The following is a 13,060-nucleotide window of genomic DNA, read 5'->3' as shown; positions in this document are numbered from 1 at the left end:
AGGCCTGATGTCTGTCAAGCTGAGGGAGTTAAAATTCCTCCTTTGGTGATGAAAGAAGCCCTGATTATAAATTGGGGGGGCAGGGTTTGAGGCTCATGTACATCGGCAGCTTGGTTTACCACACAAAACTGGCAGGACAAGGCAGCTGACCACCGGGCGAGAGCATAATGATAGACAAAAGGACTGGTCCTTGGTCTCAGGTATGTCACGGGGAGAGGGTCCAGGAGATCCTTGTGAGCCACAGATCGTGCTCCTAAATGGTTAAATACACCTTGATATTGCTAAGATTTCTGCATATAAAATTTTCACTTGTTACAATTCATGGAAACGATGACTAAACATAGAATAATATATTTTCAGTGGGGTCAATATCAAGAAACCCATATTACCCAGTGGTCCAGGTTATGTCACTGTTGAGCCGTCACCTCGTACAGGTAAGTGAAATATAAATTATTGCACACAACTAGCAGATTAGAGTTTTATTATGCTAGAGGGAGGACAGATAAGAAGAATGTTGGTGCAATGCTTTGCTGCAAATACAGTATTATGCTCTAAAGCTTTGGCTCGTTATAAAAGGGGAAGCTATAGCAGTAAGTGAACAGTCAACTATTTGTTCTCAATGGCACAGCAGCAACACCTTTGGGTTTGGAGGCAAATTGCAGGAGGGTGGCCCTGTTTTGAACTCCAGTAAAAACACAATTGCCAGTTGCATGGAGGGCAATTGACAACCAAGTCAATACGGACACCGAGATCCTTTGGATCCATTGCAAATACAGAAGAGATTTTCTGGTATTGGGAAGGAGGTAATGGTAAGTTTGCTCCTCAATTTGGCACACATTGGGTGGTGTCTGAACCCTGCGGCACAAACTGAGAGATTTACCTATGACATACCATTTAAAATACAATGTATCATAATTGTCAAACCTATTGAACAATTGCAAGAGCTGAGGATCCTCCACTTCTTCCTTCTCAATCTCCATATCTACCTCACTTGCAGTCACACCCGCTGTCCCTGACCACTGACCAAATCAGAAGGCGCTCACCTAAGGGGTGTGACTGCCTCCTGGAACAAAATTTCTAGATAGCTTTCCCCCTCCCTGTAGCTCAACTTCCAGCTCATCAACTCTGAGCTGAAGCTCCTCGAGCTATAGACACTGCAGACGTGATTGCCTTGGATCACATTGGTGTCCATGAACTCTCTCATACAGCAGCTGCAACACATTCCCTCACCTGCCATCCTTATTGCATTTCAATAATGAATGAATTACTTTCTTAATTAATTTTTATTAATTAATGCCTTTCCTCATCACCACATACTGTTCTAATTTCAATCTGTGTAGTACAATGACCCTTGCCACTTAAAAAAATAATAAAAATAGTGGACTCACCAACTTCTCTTTTGCTTGTGTCTCTTAAATAAGGTAGCTACTTAAGGGTTATTGACATTTTTTTAAAAACTTGTCTAATTTCCAGCTATTACCACGCACACCCTAACAGCAGTGTCCGAAGCTAGTTATTTACAGACGCTCCCAAACAGCAGTTACTCACCAACCACTCAACGTACAGTTTTAATGTAATGTTACTTGTTGGAGAAATTTTCTGAGCTTTGCTAATTATTACATAACTTTGTAGAAGCATAAAAGCAGGACACAGCTTGTAGCTAGTCGAACCACACCAACAGTCATAAATTGCAGACAGAGCAGCTAACCACAATCAACTGTCACAAGATGTAGACAGAGTTCATGGCGGATGTGGAAAAGTGGGCAAAGAATATTCTGCTGAACCTTCTGCTTTGCAAATTGCTTGTGCAACCCAGACAGACGTTTGCAATGGGCGGATGTGGTACCTGGAGTGTGCATTGACTTGCAGCCTTATGCGAAGCTGACCTCGGACTGTGCATGGTGTATAGTCTCGTAGGTAGTCCTGTAGTTGTCTTGCGGTTAAATGTTTGATTGAGAAACTGTCTGCTCTGCCTCTGTTATACTATATAAGTCCACGGCGATCTGTAGCTTTGGGAGTAGCGCTGGACCGCATTTAGGTAAGGTGTGCTCCCCCATGATATCATGCAATAAAGGGTTTGATTCTCAACGTCTGAGTCCGGAGAATTTGTTCAACAATTGGGCACAATCTGGATTTTCTCCAACATTACTGATTGTTTATCAAGCTCAGTCAGTGCGCACTGACTCTTGAGGTAAATGAAGCGCTCGGTCATCGACTCTCCAACTGTCTCCAGGTGAGCCTGGGTGCGCCACTCTGCCATCGACTCTCCGACTGTCTCCAGGTGAGCCTGGGTCCGCTGCTCTGCCATCGACTCTCCGACTGTCTCCAGGTGAGCCTGGGTCTGCCGCTCTGCCATCGACTCTCTGACTGTCTCCAGGTGAGCCTGGGTCTGCCACTCTGCCATTGACTCTCCTACTGTCTCCAGGTGAGCCTGGGTCCGCCACTCTGCCATCGACTCTCCGACAGTCTTCAGGTGAGCCTGGGTCTACCACTCTGTGATCGACTCTCCGACTATCTCCATGTGAGCCTTGGTCCGCCACTCTACCATCAACTATCCGACTGTCTCCAGGTGAGCCTGGGTCCGCCACTCTGCCATCGACTCTCCGACTGTCTCCAGGTGAGCACGGGTCCGCTGCTCTACCATCGACTCTCCGACTGTCTCCAGGTGAGCCTGGATCTGCCACTCTGCCATCATCTACCCGACTGTCTTCAGGTGAGCCTGGGTCCGCCACTCTGCCATCGACTCTCCGACTGTCTCCAGGTGAGCACGGGTCCGCTGCTCTACCATCGACTCTCCGACTATCTCCATGTGAGCCTTGGTCCGCCACTTGGCCATCGACTCTCCGACTGTCTCCAGGTGAGCCTGGGTCCGCCACTCTGCCATCGACTCTCCAACTGTCTCCAGGGAGCCTGGGTTCCCCAATCTGCCATCAACTCTCCGACTGTCTCCAGGTGAGCCTGAGTCCGCCATTCTGCCATCGACTCTCCGACTGTCTCCAGGTGACCCTGGGTCCGCCACTCGGCCATCGACTCTCTGACTGTCTCCAGGTGAGCCTGGATCTGCCACTCTGCCATTGACTCTCCGGCTGTCCCAAAGTGAGCCTGGTCTGCTGTTCTGCCATCGATTCTCCGACTGTCTCCAGGTGAGTGCAGACAGAACTGCGCATGTCTCCGGCATCCACTGTATGGTTTGCTGGATATTGCTCTCCATGAACGTGGCTGTTGTATCAATGGAGGATGCCATGCGTAAATATGCCAAAGAAATGGCTGCACTCATGGCCTGGATGGACTCCTCCATTGTTCGCACATGGGTGCACAAGGCTGTTGGAAGCTTCATTAGATGTTCACACACCTCATGCTGCAGCTCCAACATCTTCCACCTTGAAGATGACTCCAGAGGCCTGAAAGGTGAGCAACACCGTGCCCTTCCAACGTGTTCCAAGTGTGGGTGGTCGTAACTGCCACTGCTTCCAACAGCTGCTCAGATGCATTTTTGCTGTTCTCACCAGATTGTGACCCCTTTGCTACACACAGACAACTGTCATTCGACGTGAGAGTATCTGCATTGTTGGAGGATGCGGGGGAATGATGTGACGCTGCATTCTCTGATGTCTCCTCCTCCTCAGAGGTAGATGGCAATTCGGCAGGCTCTGCAGCTGTCTCTTCTTGTACATGACCTGCAAGAGAGAGAAGAGTGATGAGAGGGCACTGAAGGTTCCAACACGTCCTTCTGATTACACATCAACTATTGATGGCTCATGGGCGCCATGTTTGTTGTTCGCCAGAGTGTCAGTTGTCACCATCCATTAGGGCATTCACTGTCTGGGGGCTCCACACCCATCTCACCATCAGTGACAGCCTGCTCTGTCTCCTGGCCTCCTAGCTACAAGGCCTGTTCTTTCATTGGCATTGGTACCATCATAGATCGAACACTGCCTCCTGCAACAGGACATAGATAGGCTAGCAGAATGGACAGACAGGTGGCAGGTGGAATTTAATTCTGGCAAGTGTGAGGTTATGCATTTTGCCAAAGGAATAGGGAGAGGTAATTTATACTTAATGGAACAGTTCTAAAGAGTGTGCAGTAACAGAGGAGAACTGGGGATGCATGTGCATTGATCTTTGAAGGTGGCAGGACATATTGAAAGAGTGATTAGTAAAGTATATGGAATATTCGGCTTCATAAATAGAGGCATTGAATACAAAAGCAGGGACGTTATGCTGAACTTTAATAAAGCTTTGATTAGGCCCCAACTGGGGTATTGCGTCCAGTTCAGATCACCACACTTCCAGAAGGATGTGATCGTCCATGAGAGGATGTGGAGGAGATTTACCAGAATTGTTCCAGGGATGGAGGATTTTAATTACAAAGGTTAGGTTGGAAAAACTGGGTGAGTTTTCCTTAAAAGAAAGAAGATTGAGGGGCGATATCATAGAACTAGACAAGATTATGTCAGGTTAGACAAGGAAAAACTGTACCCATTAACAAATGGTACAAGGACTGGGGGCCACAGATTCAAAGTTTGGGGCAAAAGCTGCATGGAGAATATGAGGAAGCGTTGTTTTACACAGCACATGGTCATGATCTGGAACTCGCCCTCCACAGAGTGGAGGAAGCGGAAATGATCAATGACTTCAAGAGGAGGTTGGATGGCCACCTGAGAGAAATAGACTTGCACGGCAACCGGGATCGAGCCATGGAGTGGGACTGACTGCATAGGTTCATAGAGGGCCGGCATGGACTTGATGGGCTGATTGGCCTCCTTCTATGCCACAGATGACTCTATCAGAGACACACACCATGCCTATGTTGTTCGCAGCCTAACTATCCATCATGGCAGCAGAGGGATGCCTCCTGCATGTGGCCATTCAGTACTGGCGGTGCAGCAGTGACCTCTGACTGACTGGTGTCCTCCGTAAAGAGACTCCCATCCAATGATGTTTCCTGGGCATTGCCACTGACTTGGTGGGCACTCCCTTCTCTAATTTCATATTCACCTTTTGTCACATTTAAGGCTGTGAGCTTAATATTATGTGCTGCACTCACCTTGCCCCATCACATTAGGTCATTGATTGTTTTCCTACACTGCAGCCACATATCTGGGACCACACCACAGCTGTTCACATGCTCTGCAATCTCCATCCATTCTCTCTTCCACTGGCTAGCCGGTCTGCTCCTCCCGTCTTGATGGAAAAGGACTTCCCTCTGAGCCCATGCTGCCTGGAGGAGCATCTCTAGGGGGTCATCAGGTAACCTGGGTGCAACCCTTGCTCTGGCTGCTGCCATCTCCTAACCCCACCAGTTGCCAGAACTCCCTTTCTATGTTGTCTGGTGCTCCTGCCTTGTAATCGTTTGATGCCTGCCTTTTAAATATAGTGTCTGCCTGTGACTACCCGGCACTTCCTCCACCCATGTCACCTAACTGTCTGGCTCCCTCACCTGCCATTTGTTAATTGGACAGCCCCAAAGATATCGCTCTCTCACCTATGCCACCTGCTTAGAGCCCTGACGCTGGGACTTTGTTTTTGCTGGTACAATCTCACCCAGACAGTGAGATGAAGCAGAAAATGTGTGCAGATGACAGATGTCTGGTTGATAGTTGTTAACAAGGATGAATATAGAAAGTTCAGGGGGAAAGTGAGAAAGGAAATCAGAGGGACAAAGAGAGCGTATGAGAAGAGGCTGGCAGCAAACATAAATGGGAATCCAAAAGTCTTCTCTAAGTATATTAATCGTAAAAGGGTCGTAGGAGGAGGGGTGGGGCTGATTCGGGACCAAAAAGGTAATTTATGCATGGAGACAGAGGACAAGGCTGAGGTATTAAATGAGTACTTTGCATCTGTCTTTACCAAAGAAGAAGATGCTGCTAGTGTCATGGTGAAAGACAAGGCAGCTGAGACACTGGATGGGTGAAAAACTGATAAAGAGGACCTATTGGAAAGGATGGCTGTACTTAAAGTTGATGGGTTGAATTTTCCAACAGGCATCAGGACTACGACGCCGGGACCATACGTGAGCCCTGACCCTGATGTTGATAAGTTCCACCCACCTGCGGGATTCTCCCAGAGGTTCAAAAAGCGCGCCAAGCCAGTTGGAGACAGAGAGGAGCGGAGGTTCAAAAAGTGCGCCAAGTCAGTCAGAGACAGAGAGAAAGGGGTGCAGCGGGAAAAGCCAGGGAAAAATCGAAAAGTGACATCAGAGTGACGTCATATTCAACAGTGAGAGGAGGGAAACAGAAAGCAGCTGGGGTCAGTATTCAGGTAAACTTTTAAATTAAATTTAATTGAAATCAAATATAGAGTAAGACTTGATTGATTTATTAGTATATGAACTAAAAACTAAAGTGGAGTAAAAAGCTAAAGACCAGTCGGAAATTTAAAAAACAAATTAAAATCTAATTAAATAAAATAGGGATGCAGGGCCAGGAGATGTGTCGTACCTGCATGATGTGGGAGTTGATGGACCCCATTGTGGTTCCTAGTGACCACACCTGTCGCAAGTCTTGGTTCCTCGAGGAACTCTGGCTCAGATTGATGAGCTGCTGACACTGCGACACATCAGGGAGGTGGAGACTTATCTGGACACTGTGCTTCAGGAGACAGTCACACCCCTTAGATTAACTACCTTGAATTCGGCCAGTGGTCAGGGACAGGAGGGTGTGACTCGGAGTGATACCTCTTGGCACTAGTATGGTGCTGTCATATAACCTCAACCTTACTTTTGAGGGCTTCATTTTTGGATCACCATGTTGAAGGTCATGATGTTGCATGATGCAGCAATGTCTATCTGGCACTTTATGTTGACTTGATATTCTCCTTCTGCAGTCATCATTCCAACAATCACAAACCACTTATCACTGATCGACCTGTCTGAAGCAACCCATTGTATGTTGTATAGTAATTCGTCAGAATCTTTGGCTGATACCTCTCCAGTGGCCATCTGTACCTGTTTGTTGTGCTTCCTTCTAGTCAAACACTTGTGTGCAAAATGATTCCGCTTCTTGCAGTGAGAACACTGCTATCCCCATGCTGGACATGCCTTCTTTTCCTGTGTGTGATGTCCTCCGCAGTATTTGCATCTTGCGCTTTGTCCGTGATCTTTCTGCCCTTTTGGCCTGGAACGTCTATCAGCATAATGCAATGTCTGGTCTGTTCTACCATAACTATGCGCTAGCTGCTGATTTACAACCTCAGCGCTTCTGCACATCGATCGCTTTCCTGAAAGACAGTTTCTCCTCTCAGTAGACGTGATCTCACTGTAGGATTTATAATGCCTAATACAATCCTGTCTTTAATTAGATCATCTTTTAGTTGTGCAAATTCACAGGATTCTGCGAACTGTGTTAATGCAGTCACATATTGATCAATGGACTCTTTTTCACCTTGGGCCCTAACATTGAACACATACTGTTCATAGTTTACATTCATTTGGGGTTCAAAGCATGTCTTCAAGGCTTTCAAAATTTATGCTGTTCATTTTTTTTTTGTTCTTCAGAGAGATTTAAGATGGAATAACTGGTCTCGGGTCCATGGGATTAAAGTAAATAAAGGTTTATTTAAACACCGTTGGAAGGGAGAAGTGTCCGGTGAAACATCCAGAGGCTTCTCAATGAAAGAGTCTGTAATACAAATTTATAGAATTACTCATTTTTCCAAATTACTCCCCCCCCCGACACATTCCAAAGCTGCAGCTTGATCAATAAACAGAAGTGTATTGTCTCATTAATCATCTCCCCATTCCTGAGGCTTAGTGTTTTCACAGTTTATAATATCCTGTGCCTCCTGCAATCATGGTCTTATCTCAAGGACAACATGTTTACACAGATGTAAACTTCTGAGTAGTACAGCTTCCCATAACCATTGCCACGCATCCATCATGCTCTGATTTCCCACAACTACAGTGCTTCCATCTTCCTTCTAAGACTGTTAACGTATACTAATGCTAAATAATCTAATAATGTTACCCTACTGGTCTCACTTCATTCTCCAACAGTGATAAAAGTGTAGCTACTTGTAGCCACTCTGGTTTGTTAATTAAATCCGTTGTAATTCTCGCTCCCACGTTTCATCAGTTCCCAGGTGCTGCCCAAAGAAGGAATGCGGGCCGCAAGGGGTGACGGGGCGACGTAGGAGCGAATGGCCAAGAGGAGGGAAGCGGCACAGCCTAGAGCTAGTGGCCGGAGGGGCGGGGACCGAGCGACCAGAGAGCAGGGAGCATTCAGTCAGGGAAGTGGTTGGGGGGGGGAGCAGTGAGATCTGGAGCGAGCGGCTGAGGGGGGGAAGCAGCCGATAGGGAGGAGGGGGAGAAAAGGAGTTGCCGAGGGGGGAGAGCGTCAAGTGGGGTGGGAGCTCGCAGCTGCTTTTGGGTGAAATCATTCCTGGTCAGTCATATAAATGAATCACAATAATGAATTGGCAACACATTTTATACTCTGCCTAATTTTCTTTTCCATCAATCGGAGTGCCAATTCACTATCTTCCAGTGGAAATTCAATCATAAAATTCCTTTTGTATTTAATAGGATTACTGGAATATTAAATGGATCTGAGAGAGCAGTTAATAAAGCATACAGTATCCTGGGCTTTATTAATAGAGGCATAGATTACAAGAGCAAGGGAATTGTGTTAAACTTGTATAAGACACTAGTTCGGCCTTAGCTGGAATATTGCATCCAAATTCTGGGTGCCGCACTTGAGGAAAGACATGAGGGCATTGGAGAGAGTACAGAAGAGAATGGTTCCAGGGATGAGGAATTTTAGTTATGAAGATAGATTGGAGAAGTTTGTTTTCCTTGGAGAAGAGGAGGCTGAGAGTTGATTTAATAGAGGTATTCAAAATCATGAGGGGTCTGGACAGAGTAGATAGGGAGAAATAGTTCCCGCTTGTGAAAGGCTTGAGAATAAGAGGGCACAGATTTAAAGTATTTGGTAAGAGAAGCAAAAAATGACATTAGGAAAAACTTTTTCATGCAGCAAGTGGTTAAGGTCTGGAATGCTCTGCCTGAGAACGTGGTGGAAGCAGGTTCAATTGAAGAATTCACATGGGAATTAGACAGTTATATGAAAAGAAAGAATGTGCATGGTTATGTGGAGAAAGCAGGGGAATGGGTCTGAGGGAATCGTTCTATCAGGGAGTCTGTGTGGCCACGATGGGCTGAATGGCCTCCTTCTGCACAGTAACAATTCTAAGATCATGAGGAGTCTGCAAAGGGATATAGATAATGGGCAAAGATTTGGCAGATGGAGTATAATGTGGGAAAGTGTCCACTTTGGCTGGAAAAATAAAAAGCAACATATTTACATGGAGCGAGATTGCAGAACGCTGAGATGCAGAGGGATCTGGGTGTCCTAGTACATGAAACACAAAAAGTTACTATACAGGTACAGCAAGTGATTAAGAAGGCAAATGTAAAGTTGTCATTTATTGCAAAGGGAATGGAATATGAAAGTAGAGATGTTTTGCTGCAGTTGTTCAGGGCATAGTTGAGACCACATCTAGGGCTGAATTTTATAAGCCAGCCACCGAAATCTGCAGCAGGCGAAAACAATGGCTGCACGCCCATGCGGACAGCACGCCAAAGAGCTGCTGCAATTCCAAAAGTGGTGACTCATTTAAATAGCCGAGGCAGGCCAGCCCCCGCCTGATTACGTGGAGGGGCCGAGCTGTCCGTCCTTGGCAATGGCGTCAGTTGCACGTGCACAGGATGAGAGGTTCTCTTATGAGGAAAGTTTGGACAGGTTGTATCTGCATTCATTGGAGTTTCAAAGAATGGGAGGTAATCTTATTGAAACATATAAGATCCTGAGGGGACTTGACAGGGTGGGTGTTGAAAGGATGTTTCCCCTTGTGAGAAACTAAAACTAGGGGGGACCAGTTTTAAATATAAGGGGTCTCCCATTTAAGCCAGAGGTAGACAGATTCTTGACAAACTAGGGAGTAAAAGGGTATCGGGGGTAGACAGGAAAGCTCCCTGAGAAACGTGCGCAAACATGCATGATCCTTCCCCTGTGGTCACAAACTAGTTGCACATTAAAGTGTGGAAGCCTTTGTGATTAACAAACACAACAGGCTGGTCCCAGGGAGCTCTAATGACTACATGAGTAGAGTCGATCACCCCTTGCACTCCAGGGAAGCCAGCAATGGCGCTAAAGGCTGCAGACCTTGCGCCTGGCTGTCCTGTCCTTACTGAGCAAACTGATGGAGCTGCGGGTTGACAAGTCCCCAGGTCCTGATGGACTTCATCCTGAGGTCCTAAAAGAGGTGGCTAATGAGGTAATGTTAATTTTTCAAAATTCACTAGATTCTGAAAAGGTTCTATCAGACTGGAAAGTAGCAAACATAACCCTTCTATTCAAAAAGTGGGGGGAGGCAGAAAACAGGTAACTATAGGCCAGTTAGCTTGATGTCTGTTGTGGGGAAGGTGTTAGAATCGATCATTAAGGAGCTTATAGCTGGGCACTTAGAAAATCCTAAGATAATGGGAAATAGTTAGCATGGTTTTGTGAAAAGGAAATCGTTTAACCAATTTATTAGAGTTCTTTGAAGGAATAACATGTGCTGTGGATGAAGGGGAGCCTGTTGACGTACTGTACTTGGATTTCCAGATTGCATTTGACAAGGTGCCACATGAAAGGTTATTGTAGAAAATAGGAGCTCTTGGTGTAGGGGGTAACATATTGGCATGGATTGATGATTGGCTGGCTGGCAGAAAACAAAGTATGCATAAATAGGTCCTTTTCTGATTGGCAGGATATGATGAATGGAGTCCCGCAAGGGTCTGCTGGGGCCTCAACTTTTTACAATTTATATCAATGACTTAGATGAGGAGAGCGATGGCATGGTAGCTAAGTTTGCAGATGACTCAAAGATAGGTAGGAAACTATGTTGTGAAGAGGACATAAGGAGGTTGCAGACTGATATAGATAGGTTGAGTGACTGGGAAAAAATCTGGCAGATGGAGTATAATGTGGGAAAATGTGAAGTTCTTCACTTTAGCAGGAAGAATAAAAAAAACAGAATATTACTTAAATGGAGAACAACTACAGAATTCCGAGATGTAGAGGGATCTAGGTGTCCTAGGGCATGAGTCACAAAAAGTTAGTGTGCAGGTACAGCAAGTAATAAAGAAGGGTAATGGAATGCTATCCTTTATTGGAAGAGTAATTGAAAATAAAAGTAAGAATGTTATACTTCAGTTGTACAGGGCATTGGTGAAACCACATCTCGAAACTGTGCAGTTTTGGTCTCCTTATTTAAGGAAGGATGTAAATGCATTGGAAGTAGTTCAGAGGAGGTTTACTAGATTGATACCTGGAATGAGCGAGTTGTCTTATGAGGAAAGGTTGGACAGACTGAGCTTGTTTTCACAAGAGTGATGGGACACTTGATTGAAGTTTATAAGATCCTGAACAGTCTTGACAAGGTGAATGTGGAAATGATGTTTCCTCTTGTAGGTGAGTCCAGAACTAGGAGCCACTGTTTTAAAATTAGGGGTCGCCCTTTTAGGACAGAGATGAGGAGAATTTTTTTTTTCTCAGAGGGTTGTGCGACTTCGGAACTCTATACCTCAGAAGGTGGTGGAGGCATGGTCATTGAATATTTTTAAGGTGGAAGGAGATAGATTCTTGTTAGGCAAGGGAATCAAAGGTTATTGGGGTAGGTGGGAGTGTGGAATTCGAGACACAAACAAATCAGCCATGATCTTATTGAATGGCAGAGCAGGCGTAAGGGGCTGAATGGCCTACTTCTGCTCTTAATTTGTATGTTCGTATGTACGTACAGGTAATTAGATGAAATCATTAGCACATTGAGAAAGGACATTGGCTATTTCTTTGATGCACCTGTGGGTCGCAAACTGCGGGATAACACATATGTCACCCATTGGTCCCTGGTAGCAAAGAAATTGAGTGCAATAATAATCTTGAGGGAAAGTGGCATGGGGTTCCCAATGAAAACCAGCGGCTGCAGGTAATGCTGAAGGATCGGACACATTTCTGTCGCCATTGCAACTCACATCCTCATGCTTCTCTGACATTGCCTTTCTGACATCTGAAGGTATTCTGTCCTTGTCCTGAGGATGCAATGACACACCAGCATCCATCTTTGTTGCCTACCCTGGACGGTTTCATTCTGAGCAGCCTCGCCCTCTTGTGCTGCCTGCTGTGCCCGCTGAGGCATCATCCGTTGATCGCTAAGATCCCTCCTCAGTCTCTCCCTCTGCAATTGTTTGCATGTTAGAGGAAAAATTGCATTTGAGACTCATGTCTTTGCAGCTTATCAGTTGTTGAGATGAGAAGAGTGTTGTAAAACCATCCTCCTTCTGCCATTTAGCAGAACTATGAAAGTCATGAACAGATCATGTTATGTGCCTTACATTTGCATGTAGCAGGACATCCCAACCAACATCATTTGTCTAGTCCAATCGACTTCCATTCCTTGATTGGACACGTGGTTTGCATTCTTACAGAAAATATTGTGTCTGCGATACCAAGCAAGTTTGCCCACCTTCCAACCTCCTCCTGCCACCTTCCAGCCTGCACCCATCACCCTTGACCCACCCAACTTAATCTTCATCCTTCCCCCAGTTACAATAAACCCCGCCCCCCCCATTACCATGCACCGATCATCATCAATTTATACATGCCATCCCTTCCCCCTGTCCCTACTCCCGCCACCATCCAACTGCGAACTCTCACCCTTGAACCTCCATGAATCCACCTTGATATAGTTACAGATTCCCAACTCCTCCCCATGATGGCCTCGAATACCTAGCCCTAAGTCTTGACCTTCCCCGTTACCATATACAATTGCCCCCTGTGTCTGTGACGGTACCTTCTGCCAGCCAGTACCCTGATGTGGACACACAGGACTCTGACGATGACAGTGATCCTCCCTCCCTTTAGGCCTCTCATGCCCATCAGTTTCCTGACAGGAACACATCAACCCACCACCCCCTTCAACCACACACAGCCAGCCTTATCATCAAAATCAGCCACTACATACCCGGGACGCAGCCCCCTGCCCCCTGCTCCTCTAAGCACCCGAAACCCCACCCTGTCTT

At 46.1% G+C, this 13,060-nt stretch overlaps 1 pseudogene; it reads left to right on the top strand.

Annotated features, from left to right (window-relative positions):
• Nucleotides 1-424, top strand: part of LOC137374204 (NXPE family member 3-like) — a 68,274-nt pseudogene extending 67,850 nt beyond the window's left edge.
• Nucleotides 425-13,060: the final 12,636 nt, after the last annotated feature.

Source organism: Heterodontus francisci, chromosome 10, assembly GCF_036365525.1.
Source record: "Heterodontus francisci isolate sHetFra1 chromosome 10, sHetFra1.hap1, whole genome shotgun sequence".
Taxonomy (NCBI): Eukaryota; Metazoa; Chordata; class Chondrichthyes; order Heterodontiformes; family Heterodontidae; genus Heterodontus; species Heterodontus francisci.
Note: the sequence above shows the minus strand (reverse complement) of the source record. Positions and strands in the feature narration are given on the sequence as shown.